Below are 23,148 nucleotides of genomic sequence, written 5' to 3'. Positions count from 1 at the left end.
CAAACTTTTTTCTGTGAAAGACCATATAACAAATATTTTAGGCTTTTCAGGCAGTCACGTGTAGTCTCTGTTGCATGTGTGTGTGTGTGTGTGTGTGTGTGTGTGTGTGTGTGTGTGTATTCTGTTTTACTTTACAAACTTTGAAAATATAAAATCCATTGTTATCTCACAGGTCATAAGAATTAAAAAAAAAAAGTGTAGCTGGATTTGGCCTGTGAGCCCTTGATCTATATGTCTACTAAAGAAGGGTTAATATCTATTCTTCTCCAACTAGTCCAGGAAATAGAAGAGGAAAGAAAGATTCCAACTTCATTTTATGAAGCCAGCATTATCCTGATACAAAAACCAGGAAAAAACACAATAAAAAAAAAGACAACTTTAGGCCAACATCTCTGATGAACATAAATGCAAAAATCCTCAACAAAATACTAGCAAACCGAATCCAATAATACATTTAAAAAATCATTCATCACAATCAAGTGGGATTTATTCCAGGGATGCAAATATGATTCAATATTCTTAAACCAATCAATGTATACATCATATCAACAAGAGAAAGGATAAGCACTATATGATCATCTTAGTAGTACAGAAAAATCATTTGACAAATACAACATCCAATCATGATAAAAATTCTCAACAAAGTAGGTTTAGAGGGAACAATACTGACCATAATAAAGGCCATATATGAAAAACCCACAGCTAACATCATGCTCAATGGTAAAAAATTGAAAGCTTTTCCTAGAAGATAATGAATAAGACTGCATTTATTCAACATAGTACTGAAAACCCTCGCCACAGCAATTAGACAAGGAAAATAAATAAAAAGCATCCAAATTGGTAAAGAAAAAGTAAAAGTTTCACTATTTGCAGATGATATAATACTATATGTGGAAAGCCATAAAGACTCCACCAAAAAACTACTAGAACTGATAAACAAATTCAGTGAAGTTGCAGGATAGAAGTTAAAATACAGAAATACGTTCCATTTCTATGCACTGATAATGAAAGAGAAATTAAGAAAACAACCCTATTTATAATTGCAAAAATAACAAATACCTAGGAATAAACTTTACCAAGGAGGTGAAAGACCTGTACTCTGAAAACTATAAAACATTGATGAAAGAAGATGAAGATGACAGAAACAAATGGAAAGCTACTCCATGTCATGGACTGGAAGAAACAATACTGTTAAAATGTTCATACTACTCAAAGCAATTTACAGATTTAATGTGATCCCTATCAAAATACTAACAACATTTTTCACAGAACTAGAACAAATAATCCTAAAATGTAGATGGAGCCACAAAAGATTCCAAATAACAAAAGCAATCTTGAGAAGGAAGAAAGCAGGAGGTATCACAATTCCAGATTTCAACAGATACTACAAAGCTGTAGTAATCCAAACAGTATGGTACTGGCACAAAAGCAGAGACATAGATCAATAAAACAGAGAGTCCAGAAATAAACCCACACTTTTATGGCCAATCAATTTACAGTAAAGGAGGCAAGAATATTCACTGGGAAAAAGACAGACTCTTCAACAAATGGTGATAGGAAAATTGGATAGCTACATACAAAAGAATGGAATTTGACCACTTGCTTAAACCATACACAAAAAATAAACTCAAAATGGATTAAAGACCTAAATGTGAGACCTGAAACCATAAAAATTTTAGAAGAAAACATAAGCAATAGTTTCTTTGATATTGACCATAGAAACAGTTTTTTTTTTTCTGGATATGTCCCCGCTGCAAGGGAAACAAGAGAAAAATTAAAATATTGCGACTACACCAACATTAAATTAATAGCTTCTGCACAGTGAAGGAAATCAAACAAACAAAAAGCAACCTACTGAATGGGAGAAGATAATTGCAAATGATATATCTGGTAAGGGGCTAAAATCTAAAATATATAAAGAACTTACACAACTCAACACCAAAAAACCCAAATAATCCAGTTAAAATGGGCAGAGGTCCTAAATAGACATTTTTCAAAGACGACATACAGATGGCCAACAGACACATGAAAGGATGTTCAATATCACTAGTTATCAGGGAAATGCAAATTAAAACCACAATGAGGTATGACTTTACATCTGTCACAATTGCTAAAATAAAAAAAACAACAAGAAATAAAAAGTGTTGGAAGGGTTGTGGAGTAAAAGAAACCTTTGTGCACTGTTGATGGGAATGCAAACTGGTGCAGCCAATGTGGAAAACAATATGGACGTTCTTCAAAAAATTAAAAACAGAATTACCATATGATCCATTAATTACACTACTGGGTATTTACCCAAAGACAATGAAAACACTAATTCAAAAATATATATGCACTCCTATGTTTGTTGCAGCATTATTTACAATAATCAACATATGGAAGCAACCTAAGGGTCCACCAATAGATGAATGGAGGGACTCAACCATATAAAAATAATGTAGTCATGCCATTTGCAACAACATGCATGGAACTGGAGTATAATGTTAAGTGAGTAAGTCAGTCAAAGAAAGACAAATACCATGATTTCATTCATGTGTGGAATTTAAGAAACAAAAGAACAAAGAAAAAAAGATGCAAACAAAAAACAGACTCTTAAATACAAAGAGCAAACTGGTGGTTGCCAGAGGGGAGGTGGGGGGGGGGGATGGGAAAAATAGATAAAGGGGATTAAGGGTGGATTTATCTTGATGAACGTTGAGAAATGTATAGAATTATTGAGTCATACTGTACACTTGAATCTAATATAACACTGTATATTAATCATATTTGAATAATTTTTTTTTAAAGAACAAGTCTCTGCCACTGAGATTGCCAAAAGATTTGCTCTTTCTTTGTGGCCATTGCCTCCTATTGCTCTTTGTCTGTATAGACATCTAGTGTGACTGTGTATAAATGGAGGAAATTACGTCACATGATTGTGCCCTTGCTATAAAAGAGTACAGGAAATGAGGTTTTTGCTTGTAGAACAGAATGCAAGCTGGAAGGGGTTTATATGGTTGCTGTGTGAGGTAAAGCAGAGTCTCTGCCACCCAAATTCTGGGGTCCGTGACTCTATCCATGCTTCACAGATGAGCAACCGGGGGTTCAGAAAGATTCAATGACTTGCCCAGAGTCATAGGTTTTAAAAGGAAGCCCAACTCAAACATAAGCCTTCCCTTACCAAGAGCTCTTATCTTTCTATAATACAAGAGCTTCCCCCATCTCTTGGAGGATGGCCTAGTCTAGGTGCTGTGAACACTGCCAGCTGGGAAAGGGAGAGGTGCAGCTGGCTTGGTCTGAGCTTCCAGGAGATTGAAGTTCCAGCGTGAAGCCACTTTGCAAAAAGTATTGGCAGAGGGAAACCATACAGTAGAGATTCAAATTCTTCAACAAGGCTGTGGTAGGCCTCAGGAAGCAGCAGGAAACAAGACCTTATAGCCTGGCCAGTTGCCCAATTAGAAGAGCATCCCAGGCTCCTGAATCCTCAGTAGGGCTTCAGTCTAGAAGAATTCAATCTGTGTGACCTCCATATTATATGGTAGCAGGATGCTTGCCCAGCATATATTTCCTGCAGGCGCTCAAGTCAGGAAAATACAGCTTGGGGTTTCATTTATGTGTTTCCTCAACACAACTGGAAACTACAGATCTCTGCAGGTAATGAGTTTATAAACCCATGGCACTTGATCCATCCTTCTCTTCTGGTTCCCTCTCATTTTTGAGACCAGTATGATGGGTTAAGTCTGAGACTGATGAGTTGGAATATCAGTTGAGATGTTGATGAGTTGAGACCAGAACTGGAATATGGTGATGAGGTAGAAATTCTCATCAAATGAGCAAGTTTCTCCTACATTATAACCAGGGAGTAGAAAAGATAACGGACTTTTTTTTAAAAATCAGAATATGGAATAAGAGGATTTATCCATCTGAGAAGGCAATAAGGAGCCGTTTCCATTCCTTAGTGTAACAGGCTGATTTGAGTGCTGTCTGCTTTTCTTCATGCTAAACATGACCAATCTCTTTGACTGTTCCCATAGACACAGCCTCAGTCATATTATCTTCTATGTGTCCCCATGCCTGAGCTGTTAAAGACTCAACCAATGTAGACTTCAGAGAGGCAAAATGCATTCTGACTTAGAGTAAAAGGCTTTTCATTTATTCTTTGAGATCTATTATGCATAATAACAAAGAGCAACTTTGACTTATTTCTAAATGTCAGCTAGCAAAACATCTGCTAGCCAGAGAAAACATGGCCTTCCCCAGAACATGAGCTCACCTTAGCACCTGCTGTGAACAACTAGTGATTTCTTAGAATTCATGCTCCAGCCAGTTGGAATGAGCATCAAATTGGATTAAAAACAGAGCATTGTTTTTAGCGGATGTTCCTGTGTTTCAAGTGGTTTATATCAAGTAGCTTGTATTTGGATGGTGGACTTAGAGACCAGGAAGCCCTTGTTTTTGTTTTTTGGTTTTTTTTCCCCCATTTTGTTTGTTGTTATTATCACTCAAAATAAGAAACTTGAATCAGAGGGGCGCCTGGGTGGCTCAGTCGGTTGAGCGTCCGACTTCGGCTCAGGTCATGATCTCGCGGTCCGTGAGTTCGAGCCCCGCGTCGGGCTCTGGGCTGATGGCTCAGAGCCTGGAGCCTGCTTCCGATTCTGTGTCTCCCTCGCTCTCTGCCCCTCCCCCGTTCATGCTCTGTCTCTGTCTCAAAAATAAATGTTAAAAAAAAAAAAAATTAAAAAAAAAAAAAAAAAGAAACTTGAATCAGAGACAGAGTGTTCTATTTGGAGGGTTTTATCCAGAATTCAGAGGCCTGAATTTTGAGTCCGAACTCTTGGGAATGCTTCTCCATATAATATTTAATGAATTCTGAGATTAGTTTATATGGGAAAAGAACATGTTACATTAAAAAAAAATGTTTATATTTTGAGAGACAGAGAGAGAGAGAGAGCGCGAGAGCAGGAGAGGGACAGAGAGAGAGGGAGAGAGAGAATCCCAATCTCAAGCAGGCTCTGTGCTCAGTGTACCTGTCGCGGGGATATATCTCACGACAATGAGATTACAACCTGAGCCAATATCAAGAGTCGGATGCTTAACCAACGGAGCCACCCAGGTGCCCCACATGTTACATTAAAAAAAATTATTTATTTTTAATGAAACTTATGTTGGTGAATGTGATTTATATCTATAGACAAGTGGGTTTCTTCATAATGAATTACTGAATGAGACAGACTTTCCCTTTATAATCCTAGCAGTACCAGGACAGGGCAGGTCTTTCCTACTCCTGTAAGAGCAAAGACTCTCCCTACAAAACTTATGGGGCGGTTTTACAATGGTAGAGCAAACTGGAAGGTAGTATCACTGTTACTAGAGGAGGCTAGACTGATTTGGAGCAGTGTGCATATCCAAGGGCATTGTTAAAACAATAGCAGTTTCAGTGGCAAACATTTAGAAAGCCAATTTGCAATACTGGTTGTGGCAAGCCATAGGTCAAAGGATGAGCCAGACATTTAATGGGAAGTTCTGGGGAATGACATAGCCATAATGGACCTTGATAAGCTGCCACATGTCCCTGTTGTTCTGGAAGGCTATCCATACATGTATGACTGTATACATACTCAGAAGACACTAGAGAGGGCCCTAACTAACCATTCATCCATGGATGGATATGAGGCAGAGCGAACACACAGAGGAGATGCAAGAAAACCCATCAAAATGCAAACAGATTTCAGGGCATTAGGTGGCTCAATTGTTAAGCATCCAACTCTTGATTTCAGCTCAGGTCATGATCTCATGGTTCATGAGTTTGAGTCCCACATGAGGCTCTGCACTGACAGCAGGGAGCCTGCTTGGGGTTCTCTGTCTCCCTCTCTCTCTGCCCCTCCCCTGCTCTCCCTTACTCTCAAAAATAAATAAATAAACATTAAAAAAATGTAAACAGATTTGTATACTACTTGAATTTTGAATGTGTTCTCCAATCCACATAAAGATCCATTGGCAAAGGACAAAAATCTTTTTTTAATTATTATTTTTTTTTAATTCTGGCATAATTCTGATTCAGGGTTATACTGGTTTCAGGTGCACAATGTAATGATTCAACAATTCTATATATTTCTCAGGGCTCATCAAGATAAATGTACTCTTAATCTCTTTTATCTATTTCTCCCATCCCCCATCCACCTCCCCTCTGGCAACCCCCAGTTTGTTCTCTCTATTTAAGAGTTTACTTTTGTTTTTTCTTGTCTGTTTTTTCTTTGTTCGTTTTGTTTTGTTTTGTTTTATGTTTATTTTTGAGAGAGAGAGAGGGAGAGAGAGAGCGAGCACAGGTACAAGTACGGTAGGGGCAGAGAGAAGGAGAGACGAGAATCCCAGCGAGGCTCCACACCATCAGTGCAGAGCCCAAAGCCGAGTTCGAACCCATGAACCGTGAGATCATGACCTGAGTCAAGATCAAGAGTCAGACATTCAACCGACTGCACCACCCAGGTGCCCCTGTTTTGTGTCTTAAATTCCACATATGAGTGAAATCATACAGAATTTGTCTTTCTCTGGCTGACTTATTGCACTTAGAATTATATCGTCTAGTTCCATTCATGTCGTTGCAAATGGCAAAATTTCACTCTTTTTTTATGGCTGAGTAGTATCCCATTATATATGCATACCACATCTACTTTATTCATTCATCTATCATTAGACACATGGGTTGCTGCTCTATCTTGGCTATTGTAAATAATACAGAAGTAAACATAGAGGTGCGTTATATTTTTAGTGTTTTCATTTTCTTTGGGCAAATACCTAGCAGTGAAATTACTGGATCATTTGATAATTTTATTTTTAATTTTTTGAGGATCATTCATACTGTTTTGACATTGGCTGCACCGGTTTGCATTTGACAGAGGGCAGAAGTCTCACTGAATCGTGATATTTAAATACTACTTTTGACCAATCACTGGTTGATCTCTAAGCTATGCCAACTGGGGCAAGCTCTAGCAAGCTAGCCTGGGTTGGAAATGGAAATGGAAATAAAAGAAAAACCAAGAAGAAACATTAGCAGGTGCACAATTTGGGGGAGACAAATTCTGTAGAATTAGTCCAGTAAAATCGCTAAACAAATAAACACAACAAAAACCCTGGCAACAAAACAACCTCTGGGGGTAATTGGAATCAAGAATAACATTCATCCAATTTGAACAGAGAGAAAAATGAAGGGAAAAGAACAATGCCTCAGAGACCGGTGGATGACTATTAAACACATTGATATGCATTTAATGGGAGTCCCAGAAAAAAGATGATAGATGGAAAGGGGAACAAAACACATTTGAAGAAATCATAGCCAAAAACTTTCCAAATTTAGTTTAAAAAGTTATTCTGTACATCCAAGAACCTCAGTGAACTACAAGTAAGATACATACAAAGAAATCCATATCTAGACAAACCATGGTCAAATAGTTGAAAACCAAAGCCAGAGACAATTTAAGAGCAGCAAGAGTAAAACAACTCGTTACATACTGAAGAATTATAGTAGGGTTTAGTAACTGACTTCTCATCAAAGACAATAGAGGCCAGGGGCAGTCTATTCAAAGTGCTAAAAGACAAAACCTATCAATAAAGAATTCTATATACAGCAAAATTGTTCTTCCTAAAAGAAAGTGAAAGAAAGACATTCTCAGGTGAACAAAGGCTGAGAAAATTTATTGCCCACACACTTACCTTAGAAGAAATAGTAAAGAAAATCCTTTGGATTAGGAAGAAATGACACCAGCTGATAACCTGAATTCACATGAAGAAACAGAGTACTTGTGGTTAATTATGTAGGCAAATACAAAAGACAGTCAATATATATTTTTCTTCCAACTGACTTTAAAGACAATTGCTGAAAACAGTAATTATAAAACTAAAAACAAACAAACAAACTATATTTGGGGGCTTATAATGTAAACAATGTAATATTTATGATCGTAATAGAACAAAGGGGGAAAAAGAAATGGAGATACATTGGAACAAAGTTGCTGTATTTTATTGTAATTCAATTAATATTAATCTTTTTTTTAATGTTTATTTTTGAGAGATAGAGCAACAGAGACAGAGACAGAGTATGAGTGTGGAAGGGGCAGAGAAAGAGGGAGACACAGAATCTGAAGCAGGCTCCAGGCTCTGAGCTGTCAGCAGAGTCCGATGCGGGGCTTGAACCCACGAACTGTGAGATTGTGACCTGAGCCGAAGTCGGACACCCAACTGAGTGAGCCACCCAGGCGTCCCTCAATTAATTTTAATCTTAAGTATATTCTGATAGATGCATGTTGAAATCTCTGAAAAAAAAAAAAAACTAAGAAAATAACCTAAAAGTTACAGTAAAAAAAATAAAACAAGGAATTGAAATATCTACTTTACAAAAAAGAAGGAAATAAAGGAGGCACAAAAGTCATGAGACATATAGTAAAAAATATTCAAAGTGCACATATAAATCCAACCATATTAATAATTACATTGATATCCCATAGAATGTAAAGTACTCTATTAAATGCAAATAGCATTTAAAAAAAATTTTTTTTTTCAACGTTTATTTACCTTTGGGACAGAGAGAGACAGAGCATGAACAGGCGAGGGGCAGAGAGAGAGGGAGACACAGAATCGGAAACAGGCTCCAGGCTCTGAGCCATCAGCCCAGAGCCCGACGCGGGGCTCGAACTCACGGACCGCAAGATCGTGACCTGGCTGAAGTCGGACGCTTAACCGACTGCGCCACCCAGGCGCCCCGCAAATAGCATTTTAATTAAAAAAGCAGATTATCAAAGTGGTTATAAGAGAGGATCCAACTGTATGCTATCTACGAGACATACCCTTTGGATTCAAAGAGTCAAATAGGTCTAAAGTAAAAGGATAGAAAAAGATATGCCATGTGGATTACCAAAAGATAGCTGGGGTCACTATACTAACATTAAACGGAATAGGTTTTATGGAAAAAAGTATTCCCAGAGGCAAAGAGGGACAATTTATCAGGAGAATATAGCAATTAGAAACATGTATGCCCCTAAAAACAGAGTCCCAAAATACATGAAACAAAAGTGGAAATAACTAAAAGGAGAAATAAGCAATTCAATAACAAAGTTGAAGACTTCAGTATTCCTACTCTCAATAATTGATGGACCAAGTAGGCAGAAAAATCAGCAAGTATATTGATGAGTTGAACAATTCTATCAACCAATTTGACCTAACTGGTATCTATACACTCCATCCAGCAATGGCAGAGTACATATTGTTTTGAGCACACATAGAACATTCTCCAGGGTGAACATGGCCAGGCCATAAAACAAGTCTTAATGAATTTAAAAGATTCAAAATCATGCAAAATACATTCTCTAACAATACTGGTACCACATTAAAAATCAAGAACGGAAAGAAATTTGAAAAATCAACAAATATTTGGAAATTAGTCAAAGAATAAATCACAGAAGAAATTGGAACATGATTTCCAATGCATGAAAATGAAAACAAAACATACCAAAAAACTGTGTGATACAGCTACAGCGGTACCTATAGGAAAATGTATAGCTTCCAAATCGATACTAGAAAAAACAGAAGAAAGATCTCAAATCAGTGACTTACGTGTCTACTTAAAACAACACTAGAAATAAGAGAATAAACCAAACCCCAAGCAGGCAAAAGGAAGGAAATAAAAAATAGAGTATAAAACAATACAATAGAAAACAGAGAAATAATAGCAAAAACTACAAAACCAAAAGTTGAGCGAAGTTATCAACATTTACAAACCTTTCACTAGATTGGTCAAGAAAAAAGAACACAAATGCAACATCTGAAATGAAGGAGGAAGTTGGTTGGTTCTGTCTTAATTGGTGCAGGCTGCTACAACAAAATACCATAAAGTAGCTAACTTATAAATAGCAGAAATTTATTTCTCCCACTTCTGGTACCTAAGAAGTCCAAGATCAAGGTGCTAGCAGATTCAGTGTGTAGTGAGGACCTTCTTTCTGGTTCACACATAGCAGTTAGCACTGTGTCCTCACCTGGAAAAAGAGGTTTGTTAGGGAGCTCTCGATGGTCTCTATCATCTCTTATGTAAGGGCAATCCCATCCATGAGGGCTCCATCCTCGTAACCTAGTCACCTTCTAGAGGCCTCACCTCCAAACACCATTACATTAAGCGTTAAGTTTTAACATAAAATTTCCAAGAAGGGGGCCAACAAATATTCAGCAATTATTAACGAGCTTACGTAAATTAAAAGGTTTATAAGGGAATTCTATGAACAACTTTATGCCAATAAAACAACTTAGATAAAATAGACAAATTCCTAGAAAGACACAAATTAACCGAATAGTTCAAAGTGAGTTTAAAAATATGACTGAACTTTGACAAATAAAGTGAATGAGTAAAATTCTCCCACAAAAGAAAGCCTAGACACAGATAGCTTTATTGGAAAATTATAACAAACATTTAAAGAAGAATTAACAGCATCATTCACCATCTCTTCCAAAATATATGTGAAGATGAGATACCTCTAAACTTGCTCTGTGAGGCTAGTATTTACCAGATACTAAAGTTAAGCAGAGATATCACAAGAAACTAAAACTACATATCAATATTTCACACTAATAAAGATGCAAAAATCCTAAAGAAAATATTAGGAAGTTGAATTCAGAAACATATAAAAGAGATTATACATCACAACCAAATGAAATTTATTCCAGGAATGCAAGCTTGGTTTAACATCTAAAAATCAATTAATGTAACATGCCAAATTAATAGAATAAAATACAAAAACTATGATCATCTCAAAAGATGCCAAAATAGTGTCTGACAAAATCAAACAGCATTCATGACAAAAGCTCCCAAAAATTAGGTACAGAAAGAAAGAACTTCTAGCTGATAAACTGTATCTAAGAAAAACCTAACAGTAACATTATACTTAGTGGTGAAATACTAAAATCTTTCACCCTGAGAGTAAGAAAAAGACAAGATGTCTGGTCTCACAGTTTCTAATCAGCATTGTATTAGAGGTTCTAGCTTAGGAAATGGCAAGGGTTAAATTTGGTCCTCATGCTGTTTGAGTATGGCCCATGCTGTTTGAGTATGTAAGAATGCATTTTACGTTTTTAAAAAATAGTTATTTATCTTTGAGAGGAGGGAGAGAGAGTGTAAGCTGGGGAGGGGCAGAGAAAGAGGGAGACAGAATCTGAAGCAGGCTCCAGGCTCTGAGCTGTCAGCACGGAGCCCAATGCGGGGTTTGAAATCACAAACTGTGAGATCATGACCTGAGCCGAAGTCAGACACTTAACCGACTGAGCTAGCATCTGACTTCAGTTCAGGTCATGATCTCACCACTTGTGGTTGGAGCCCCGCATCGGGCTCTGTGCTGATGGCTCAGAGCCTGGAGCCTGCCTCCGATTCTGTGTCTCCCTCTCTCTATGCCCCTTCTCTGCTCTCGCTCTTGCTCTCTCTCTCTCTCTCTCTCTCTCTCTCAAATAAAATAAAAACATAAAAAAAATTCTAGCATGTGTTTGTTTTGGCAAAGCAAATTTAGTCTGTGAACATTTATTCAGTCTTTGTTATATGCCTGGAATTGCATTAAGTATTCATGTACAGTGTTGAGCAGAAGAGACAATATCCCTGTTCTCATAGGTTTAGAGAGACATTAGATAAAGAATGATATAATGCACAATTGCAAAATATGGTAAATGCTACAAGGGAAATAATAAGAGTTCTATGACAGAGAAAAACAGGTGAGTGGGTAGGCTCTACTTTTGTTGAGTGATCAAGGAATGTCTCTTCAGGAAAACGTTTAAACAGAGACTTGTAAGACTACAAGCAATCAGCTATGAAAGAAGGGATGTGGTGGAGAGCTCCAAGAAGAGGGAACAGCATGCATCTGAGACTTAGAAGAAAAACGTAGAGAGAATATCAAGTACCACTTAAGAGAGCTAACCCTGGATCACAATGCAAACACAATTATTTAATGAAGATAAACTTTGGCTCATCAATTCCACCTCAAGGAATTTATCCTTGGCAGAATATCAGACAAATGTTCACCCCAGAATTGCTTATGACAATAAAATATTGGAAATATAATACATGTCTAGGATGCAGGGGGCTCATGACAGATTTTCTCTTGCTAGTCAGATTTTTCTCTTTGTCTTTGCATTCAACAATTTGACTATGATATACATATGTGTGGATCTCTTTGTATTTATCTTCCTTGGGATCCATTAAGCTTCTTGAAGCTTATAAATTAAATTTGTAGATTTTCACCAATTTGGGGAAAATTTTTCGCCAGTATTTCTTTAAATATTTTTTTCTGCTTGTTCTGTCTTTCCTGTATTGTTTATACGGTTCACCAATTTTAGACCCTTCCAAGCCAACTTTGCAAAACAGAGAAGAAATTCAATGTAAATAGTATTTATACTGTTACTTAGAGATGTGTTACAAAGTTTTAAGATTTGTTAATTCTTGAACCATTTATAATTTCTGCTTTGAAGTCTTATTCTTCTTAATCCAATGTCTAAGAACCTCACAGATAGTTTTTATTGACTGCTTTTTTTCCTCCCAAATTTGGGTTCTACTTTCCTGTTGCTTTGCTCATCTCCTAATTTTGTTGTTGTTGTTGAAATATTGACATTTAAGTAGTATATCTTATCAACTCTAAATTCTGCATTTTTGTTGTTATTTTTTGCCTTTTTATTTGCTTCTTTTTTAGTAGCTTGCGTGGGCTTAATCTGTGAAATCTGCCTTCCATAGTGTACAGCCACTGATGTCTATGCTCATTTTTTTTTGTTTATTTTCTGTTTTCATTCTTGTTTTTACTTTTAGGGCTAAGACTTGCCCTGTCTTTATATAGCTTAGTGGTCATCCAATGATTGGACAGAAGTTGTACTCAAACACTTCAAGCCAGGAAAGCTTCCTTGGAACTGTGTGCAGGGAGAAAAGCACATTCAAAGTTCAGGGATTTTTCAAAGTCTCACTGGCTTTGACTTTCTACTTTGCCCTTGCCGGTGACTTATGTATATACGTTCAGTCTCAAGATCACCAAAGAGTATGTGAATAGCTGGGCCATGTGAACAGTGTCAGACAAAATATGCTCTCTCAACAATGACTTCAGTGTCAGATTATGGGTACCACTGACTGTCCCTGCTGGCTGTCTCACAGGACATTGCTACCGTTGAAAACTCCCGTGAGCATCGGTTATATGTAACCCATTCAAAACTTGTGAGCCCCCATTCTGCCTGGCAGAGAAACCACTGATGTTTAAGACTTGCCCTACCCTCCTAGAACTTCCATAATAACTGATCCTGAGGTGTGGCAGGAATGGGGACAGTTCCAAATAAGAATGCAACGAATTCCCATTCTTATGATTCAAAGTTCAGGAGAATATTTTCAAGCATAAATGCTTCTCAGGTTGTTACGTGATGTTAGAAAATTGGCAGACTGCTTTAAATGGTTGATTTTGTTAATTCCATCCAGTTTTATTGATGCTTTGGAGAGAAAGGATTTGTCCATTTCCTCACTTGGGCCATCATTAGAACTCAGATTATGGAACATACAAGCAATGAAATACTGCCTAGCCACTGGAAAATATGACTTAGCTCCATATTCATTGGCTTTGAAATATTTCCATAGTAGTGTAAGTGAAAAAAAGCAAGTTTCCAAAATAAAAATAAGAGTTGCAATGCATGTGAGTATGTGAATGTGTGTTCATGCATATACTGTACAGGCATGGATGCCTGGAAAGCCTTTAACTAAGGTGTTAATGGTGATGGGATTTCAGGCAAGTTTTATTCTTTTTGTATCTTTCTGTATTGCTTGAATTTTCTGCATGTGTGTTTGTTATTTTACATTAAAAAAACAATATGGTTGCACTCATTTGAAAGAAAGAAAAAGAGAAAAGGACAGTGGGGAGGAGAAAGAAGAAAGAAGAAAGAAGACAGCATCATCTTGGGGCTGACAGCCTGTTTAAAGATCAGTCTTCTGAATTCACACATCTGGTTTCAGAGACTTAACAAGAATGTCATCAGTCTTGTATAACTCTGTTCTTTGCCATGGGAAGACTATCTTCTTTTCTCATTACTTTAAGGGCAGGATCTACCTGTCAAGGCTGAATCTGTGCTTTGAAGGGTCATCCTTTACACCCCCCTCTCTCTTATGCCCTGCATCATGTCTGTCACTAAGTGACATTACTTATTCACTTTAAATAGCTTTCCTTAGCCCCTCTGTACCCGTTGATACTTCCTACCTCCTTTTTTTTTTTTAATTCAAGTATAATTAACATACAGTGTTGTGTTAGTTTCAGGTGATAAGGAGAGAAGTTTAAAAGCAGCAAGAGAAAAGAAAATAGTTACATACAAGGGAAAACTCCATAAATCTGTCAGCTGCGTTTTCAGCAGAAACTTTGCGAGCCCAAAGGGAGTGGCGTGATATATTCAAAGTGCTTGAAGGAAAAAAACCTGCAACCCAAAATATTCTACCCAGCAAGGCTAGCATTCAGAATAGAAGGAGGGATAAAGTGATCCCTCTTACCTTTGGATCCTCAGCTCCTCTTCCCTGAACCATTGTAAGGCCTTCTAACTGGTCATCACGCTTTTGATTCTGTACCCCTTGAATCTGATTCTGCGTTTTGCAGCCAGCCCAATATTTCTCAAATGTAAGTCTGATTGTGCCATTTCCCAGCTTTAAAAGCATTAAATGGATGCCTGTGGCCAAATAAATGAAGTCAACAGTCTTGAACCTAGCCTCCAGATTCTTAGTCACTATGCAGTGCTTAAGGTACTAATTCTAAGTTCATATTCTAGCTTTACTACTTACTAACTGAGTGACCTTGAGTAAGTTACTTAACCTTCTCATTTTCTGTTTTGTGAAATAGAGATGATGGTAATTTTACTCATACGATTACTGAGAAGATACATATTATACTCACTGAAAACAGTGTTTGGCACTCAGTAAGTATTCAATAAATGTTAGCTTTTATTACTGCCTCTCTTCCAATTTTGCATTAGTTACTCTGTGCTCTAACTATACCACAGTTTTCTAAAGTAGCTTGATGTTCTAAACTTCTGTGATTCTGAATAAAACTGCTTCTATTGTTTAAAATGCAAGGTAGGCCCTTGTCTTCTATACCTTAAAGCATTGCTTTATTTTTTTGTATTTTATTTTATTATTTGGTCTGTTTACAAGTACTTCCCCCTCTATTGGACTTGAACTCCCTAAGGCAGAGGTCTTGGCCTCCTTATCACTGTACCTGTTAAGTACTTGGCCTGTGGTTGGCATTCAGTAAATGTCTCTTAAGTACTTGATTCTTTGAGACTCATTGAGCATTCTGATACTACTTTTGGTGGTAAAACCCGTTTCTAGCTTGCATCCCATCTTCTTGCCTAGGTTATAAATCTTTCGTTATACTTAGGCAATGGACAATCCTTATGTATTCTTTCATTGGCTCAGGACCGTGGATATACCCTACATTAGGTTGGCACTTTTGATATACTGCAGTTACCAGCACTTCCTATGTTGTACTGTTGTAGCCGTGCGTGTGACTAGTCCATCTATTCACTTGTGTCTTTTTCTCAAAGGCAGAAGCTGTCTTATCCTTTGTTTCTCCGTCGCTCTGCATATATTAGTGACATGACAGAAAAAGCACTGGGCTAGTATTGGCAGGAGCCTAGGGGCCTAGGCACTCGAAGCATATACCCTTTTATAAAGAGGCATTCTCCCTTCAGTGTGATAACTGTGCCCTCAATTATTTGAAGCCTGTAGGACCTATGCCATAACAAAGTGATAGAACTTTTTCCTAGCCCACTGATTTGGATTTAGGTGCAAGTGGTATGTTTAGGTGATAGAGCATGAGTAATGTTCAGTGATGTAGTTAGAGAGGGTGGGAGGAAAACTTTTTCTGTGAGACCCAATTCTTGTACATCTGGCTGCTCCCCATGGGAACTATAAGTCTCCCCAACTTGACCCTATGGAAGGTTACTGTTTGAATATCAACTTGTTGGAGAAAGTTTCTCTGAATGCCCTGTATACTTAGCCTTACCATCACCCTCCATCCTTCACCCGCTGCATTTTTATTTATTCCACTTAATTGTACCACCTTCTCCCTGTTATATTATTTTACTTATTAACTATCCATGTTCTAATGAACATCAACCTGATAAGGACAGTATCTACCTCTCTTTGGGGCACTGCTGTGTACCCTGACCTCCTTTAATAGTGCTAGGTATAATGTAGAAGGTCCCAGAATTTTGTTTTGTCCAGAGCAGCCAGAGGTCGCAAGGGAACTACCCTTCTTTGCTCTTAGAACCAAGTCTTTTCCCTTCCAGAGCTTTTCAGAGACCAGAGATAACTCCGACCACCACTCCTGTCCCCATGGCCCTACCTGCTGCTGCACCTGCCTGGGGAGGTAGGGACTGTGACACTGGCCATGCCTCAGACCCCAGACTCACTTGTTTCTATGGCCACTGGATGTCATGGAGGCTGCAGGTGGCAATTAAGCTTAGTTTTGTTCATTCATAATTGGAAGGTCTATTTCTCTGTGGAAGAACTCCTTCAAGATTAAAAAAAAAAAAAGAACCTTCTTTTATGTCTTCTTTCGGGACTAGGGAATGAATCTCTAAGTAGTTTGAAAGAAATTCTTGAAACAGATTGAAATATCTTAATGTGTGAAGACTTGCCTTCTATTCTAGACTCTGCCTCCACCAGCTGTATTCATGGACAAATGACCTCACCCCACAGCGCCTTCACTGCCCTCAGCTGAGCAACAGTGATAGGAGAGCCTTTCCTGCGTAGCTCCCGGGAAGAATTAGCCTGAGTCCTACTTGAAAGAATTAGAATTCTATAACCACCCTCTAGATACAATGCCTTACAGAACGCATAAGCCAACACATGCCCTACATGCAAACCGGTTTTCTTCACTCCCTGCATCGGCTGTCACATATGGTGATGACCCTTAGGCTCTGTCATGTTGCTACTACTGGTGATGATGATTATGACGATGCTCTCTTTTGACTCATTTTTCAGGTGAGATTAACACTATCGAATACTTCCTCTGGGCCAGACATTGTGTTAGGCACTCTGCAGACCTTTTCACCTTTTCTTTAAAAAACAACTTTTTCAAGTGTGTCATAAAAACAATAGAGTGCTTAAAAAGCATGACTGTTAAGTGCCTAGCACAGCCAGTTTCTGTGGATGTACACACTCCACATGACACTCTGCATGTCAACACAGACTACACTTCCGGCACCCCAGCAGCCTTACCCGTGGCCGTTCCTAGTCAGCACCCCCAAAGGTCTCCACTATTCTGTTCACCAGGTCGTTCTGTCTCTTCTTGAGCCTCATGTAAATGATACTATACAGTGTGTCCTCTTTGTCTCTGGCTTCTTGTGGTCAACATGACATCTCTGGGATTCCTTCCAGAATGTGCATGTGTGTCCGTCCTGGTTCATTTTAAAAAAAAAATTTTTTTTTCAACGTTTTTTATTTATTTTTGGGACAGAGAGAGACAGAGCATGAACGGGGGAGGGGCAGAGAGAGGGAGACACAGAATCGGAAACAGGCTCCAGGCTCCGAGCCATCAGCCCAGGGCCTGACGCAGGGCTCGAACTCACGGACCGCGAGATGGTGACCTGGCTGAAATCGGACGCTTAACCGATTGCGCCACCCAGGCGCCCCCGTCCTGGTTCATTTTTATCTGTTGACTTGAATGAGTCCTTAGAATGAGCCAGACACTTGTTTTGTTTTGTGTGTATTATCTCACTTAATTCTTTTTTTGTGTGTGTATTATCTCACTTAATTCTTTCCACTCCCCTGAGGGAAGGACTCTTATCTTCGTTCCACAGATACGGCCCAGGGAAGTTAAGTAACTTGCCTTAAGCCACAGAGCTATTACTTGGTGGTGAATCCATTCTGGTGGCAGAGCTGGAGCTCCCTAGGAAGGGCCAGAGCTTGACATGTTTTCAGAATTAGATTGAATCAGATTTGTTCCCAGTGCAAACCGAAGGTCATATGATTTTTTTGTGTGTGGTTCTCCACAGAGGGGTTTCTATGGGAACTCTCATTCCACGTGACTATTCCATCAGAATATTTTCTCTCCCTCGTTAATTGTCAGAGCTTCTTACTTACATATGTTCCGATTTGACTTGCTTTGCCCTGCCTGTGGCTCCACTGCTTCTGGACCCAGACCCGGCTTCTTTGGGCCTCTACAGGAGACTGCTTACTCAAGGTCTCACTTGAAAGATTAAGCTGCTTGAGGATATCTTCTTCCTCCCTTCAGGGTGTGATCTTTGATGAGGGAATCACAAGTACTGCTGTCTGACTGTGTGACTACTTCCCCAGTCTCAGCTTGTGGGGGGGGGGGCGGGTTCTAAGGAAACAGAGCTGAAGATTTCTCTCTCTACCCTGGTATAGCCTGTGTCACGGTCCTCCCACCCTCGAGTCTCCCTTTATCCCCCTGATGATAGATGGCCCTCATCTGGGGTGAGCTTGGGGGTGGGGCAGCCTTTGGAGAGCGCGGGGGGGGGGGGGGGCGGTGGTACTGTGTGAGGTGTGCGTGGAATCACCACTCTGGACCGCCTGGCCCAGCCCCTGGAGCTCACAGGGGTTGCCTGTAAACTTACGTGACTTTTCTCTTATATATATTCATCCTCTGAATTTATATCTCCGCTCTGTGTAGCTTTCCTTCTAAACACAGGTTCCACGCCTTTCCCCCCAGGCTCTGAACTAATCCATTACCGTTTGGCTAAGACACAGACAATGGGTAAATGCCCCCTTGCAGGCTAGAGAATTAAACAGATAATCTGAGCTCTGTTTGGGTCTGTGGCTCAGTGCATGGGGTCATTGGTAAGAGGCTTTGGCTTTCCTTCCTCCATGCAAATGAAGAGAATAAGTAAAAGCAAAAAGAAATGGAGGTGGAACCTTTTTGAATACTGGCATGAGAGTCACTAGGACAGGCAGAATAAGGCTTTGCATTTAACCCCTTGTGGGGCTGTTGTCCCTTAGCAACTTCTCTTAATCAGTCGAGAAATTAGCATTTGCATTGATGGCACAATTCACTCCTTCCCCAGTGTAAGATCCATGCACGATAAATTGCGCCTTGTTCATCACTGTATCCCCAGTGCCTACAAGTGTTAGCTCAGAGTGGGCATTTAATAAATAGCTCTCAAATGGTTGCATTAATTAGCAGTGTAGAGAGCTATTGTAATGCAGTGGAAAGATCAGGAGTAAAAAAGATGATGCAAACCATTAGCCCTGGTGATTTTAAGGCCCTGCTGGATTTGGTGCTGGATTCCAGCCACTCGGAGTTCATACATGTGGTCCAGATGACCGAGTTCTGGGTCTCTTGCCTCCCACTTCCCCCAAGCCATTCTCCATCCTGGGACACCTCAATTTCAGTTTGCCTCATTTTTTTTTTTTTTTCAGAGCACTCAAACGAGGTGAGTGCTGGTCCCTGTGCCCACGGCTTCTTGGGGTCAGCCACCAAAATACAGTGGCTTGAGCCAAGTGAACCCACAGAGGAGGAAGCCACAGATCTTCACAAAGTCTGGGCCTGTTGTCAATTGCCATTTCCTCGTACTGGCCTCAGCATGGCCTCCGAGAGTACAATATACACAAAATTATAATGTTATCACACAGGCTGGCGCCCACGGCGAGGACAGCCACTTAGGAAGGCGCACACCAGGGGCAGGCAGGCACAAAGGCCAGTCGGAGGCTGAAGTCACATGTATTTATATTTTTAGCAGAGGGGGGCTGAAATACAATTACAATGAAGATTGCATTATGGATTATTGCTTAAGAAAGCTTTGGCAAAGGACTAAGGAGAGTCTTTCTTTTCCAAAGGGGGCTTTTGCCTCCACAGGGGTTGAGGGAAATGGGAGGAAAGAGAAGGCTGCTGCTTCTGTTTTCTGAAGCTGACTTGGGATGCTGTAGTGATAATGTGTGACAGTTTCCTAAGCAAATCTCCATGTGATGTGTGTGTGTGTGTGTGTGTGTGTGTGTGTGTGTGTGTGTATGCATGTATTTTATTTGAACAACTCAGACCCCGTTTGGTAGGCAGAACAGATGCTGTTACTACTGTTTTACACAGTAGAGACCGAAATTCAAAGAAGATAAATGGTGTGTTTACATAATTAGCTAGACCATTTTAAAGTCCACATTTCTTCACGGAACTTACAGATTCCTTGTTGTGCCGGCTCTTAACCTATCACTCCAGTGTCCTCCCACTACATTGCTTTCTTCTCCCCTAAAATCCTTCCATAGTCAGCTTGCAGACCCTAATGTATCATGTTGTTTCTTTTTTTTTAATTTTAAAAAATATTTTATTTATTTTTGATAGAGACACAGCACAAGTGGGGGAGGGGCAGAGAGAGAGTGAGACACAGAATCCGAAGCAGGCGCCAGGCTCTGAGCTGTCAGCACAGAGCCCGACGTGGGGCTCGAACTCACAAACTGTGAGATCATGACCTGAGCCGAAGTTGGACGCTTAACCGACTGGGCCACCCAGGTGCCCCTGTGTCATGTTGTTTCTTACCTGTACGCTTTGCACATTCTATCCCTTCCTGTGCAGCCTGACCTCTCCTTCCTCTTTGTCAGATCTCATCAGAGAAAGGCTTCCCTGACCTCTCAGGACTGGGTTCCCTGCCTTGTCTGTATGGCACTGTGCACCCTGCATCTATCCATAAACTCTTTTGTCTTTTTCACTAGATGACAGCTCTTTGCTGAAAAACTAACACCCTGAATTGCTCCACTGATTCTGCAAGTGCGTGGGGACAGAAAGTATGGGAGGAAAAGGTAAAGGTTTTACCACGCTCTGAGAACCTAGCTGCATTCTAAGAACCTAGCTGCACTTGAAACATGCCCAGGTTGGGAAGGGCTAAGTGACACGGTGAATCAGCTACCTCAAAGCAATTCAAGTACAAACCACTTTTCTGCCACCTGTATGGGTTCTAATTTTGCTCACCCACTTAAGGTGCTACTTGGGACAAATCTCTTTACCCCTTCTGATCTTTGGCTTTCTCACCCAAAACTAGGTGAGAAGGTGGCAGATAAAAGGGAACAAGAGTGGTAAAGTACCCTGTCAGGTATAACTAGCACTAAAGAAACCTTTATTATCGTTACGCAAAAATATCCAGGATAGTATGGATGAGTGGAAGTCACATGATCTCCTTTGTGTCAAAAACATAGTTATGAGACAGAAAGGTAACTAACACCTTTGAGACGCTCTAGAACTGAGTTTCAGGAAGCACTCTATTCCTCATAGGACAACAGACAAACAGAAGGCAAAAAGACTAAGGTCACGGAAGGAAGAAATTTCACCATCAGGAGGCATTGTGCTCATTCAGTGTGCTCATTGTACATGCCTGGAAATCTTTCATCCAGAAGTCATTCCCTGAATAAAAGTTCGCTGCATCCCACTCTTGGCTGAGTGACTACCACGTGCTAGGCATTGCTCTAATGCCATTCCTACATCCGCTGTCATGGCTTTGCTTGTTCTGAGGACCTGGCCTGCAATGCTTGGGCCATTTATTAACTTACTGGCATTCAGCTGCAAACCCACCCTTCTGTACTTGACTCTGTGCTGCTGGGGCTGGGACAGATCCCTGTTTCTGCTTGGTCTGCTGGCTCCTTCTTAGGCTCTGCCGATAGGGGGTGCTAGAGGAAGATGCCATGGCTGGGTGGGAGAAGATGAGACTTGCTCCTTCTTTTTTGCTTCCTGTCCCTCTCAGTGTTAGCCTAGAATGGGCTTCTCAACTCTGGCACTATTGGTTTTGGACTTGGTAATTCTTTGTTGAGAGGGGGCTGTCTTATGCATTGTACAGAGTTTAGCAGCACCCCTGTCCTCCACCTGCTAAATTCCTGTAGCAAGCCCCCACTTGTGACTATTAAGAATATATCCAGACAGGGGCGCCTGGGTGGCGCAGTCGGTTGAGCGTCCGACTTCAGCCAGGCCACGATCTTGCGGTCCGTGAGTTCGAGCCCCGCGTCAGGCTCTGGGCTGATGGCTCAGAGCCTGGAGCCTGTTTCTGATTCTGTGTCTCCCTCTCTCTCTGCCCCTCCCCCGTTCATGCTCTGTCTCTCTCTGTCCCCAAAAAATAAATAAATGTTGAAAAAAAATTTAAAAAAAAAAAAAAAAAAAAAAAGAATATATCCAGACATTGACAGATGTGCCCTGAAGGGCAAAATCGCCCTTGGATTTGAACCACTGACCTAGTGTCTAGGAATCTGGGCAGCTGTAATTTCTTCCTGTGGTTGCGGCTGAATCCAGGCCGCAGACCCAACACTTGCAGACCCAGCTGTAGGTTCTGCCTCAGGAGACAGTAGGACCAGCTGGCCTGTGCCTGTCTTCAGAAGTCAAGGCCAGCCCATGGGCCCCCTCCCCCAAGCTCAGGGACCCCAGCCTCAGCTGAGTAGTGCCCCTCCCTGGAGATCTGAGTTTTCAACCACCATCCACCAATGGGCTTTCTCCTCTAGGTTTCTAAGTGTTTCCCTGATTTTCGTCATGTAGGAGAGGTAGCTGCTTCTTGCAACTGCTACCTTCGTGATGGCTTAGAGTTCCTTTTATCTCTCAGTCACTTAGTTAATAATTTTGTAACTAAACATCTTTTATAATGTTAAGGTCTCTATGTTAAAATAATTGAGGTAATTATTTTCTCCTGACTGGACTGACTGATAACAATATTCTTTCTCCCTCTCTTCCCCTCCTCCCCTCCTCTTCTCTTTCGGTTCTCCATCCAGTAAACTCCGACTCCCTTCTAGAGCTCTGACAAATATCACACTTCCCTGGAGCTTACCTGGTCTCAGCTAGACAGAGCCATTCACAATCCTCTTGTTCCCTAGCCCTTGGATCAGTGCTTCTCATTTGTGGTAGCGCCTTGTGTATACATCGTTGTCTCTCCTATCAGAATGTAAACTCCTGATGGTAAGAACCACATAACATTCATTTCTACATTCCTAGTACAGTGCCGTGCAAATATTCAGGCTTGATAAATGTCTGTTGAGTGAATGAATGAATGAATGAATGAAGAACTGCATGACTCAAGGCTTCTGTCTGTTTCAAGTCGTTTGGTGCTGTTTTTCCCCTCCTCACTTTCTGCCAGATTACAGACTCAGTGAGGATCACGATGGACCCTTGTGCCTTCCTTCCAGGGGCCAGCCCCTTGTTTTGCAATGACGTCATT

General features: G+C 40.3%; 1 protein-coding gene across 14 annotated transcripts in view; it reads left to right on the top strand.

The window, feature by feature from the left end:
- DAB1 (DAB adaptor protein 1) overlaps positions 1-23,148 on the top strand; it is a 1,153,213-nt gene that overhangs the window by 57,036 nt on the left and 1,073,029 nt on the right. The gene's annotated exons all lie outside the window — the stretch shown is intronic.

This window comes from Herpailurus yagouaroundi, unplaced genomic scaffold (assembly GCF_014898765.1).
Source record: "Herpailurus yagouaroundi ecotype Mexico unplaced genomic scaffold, PumYag 77, whole genome shotgun sequence".
Taxonomy (NCBI): domain Eukaryota; kingdom Metazoa; phylum Chordata; class Mammalia; order Carnivora; family Felidae; genus Herpailurus; species Herpailurus yagouaroundi.
The sequence above is the reverse complement of the archived record's forward strand: the minus strand, read 5'-3'. Positions and strand labels throughout refer to the sequence as shown.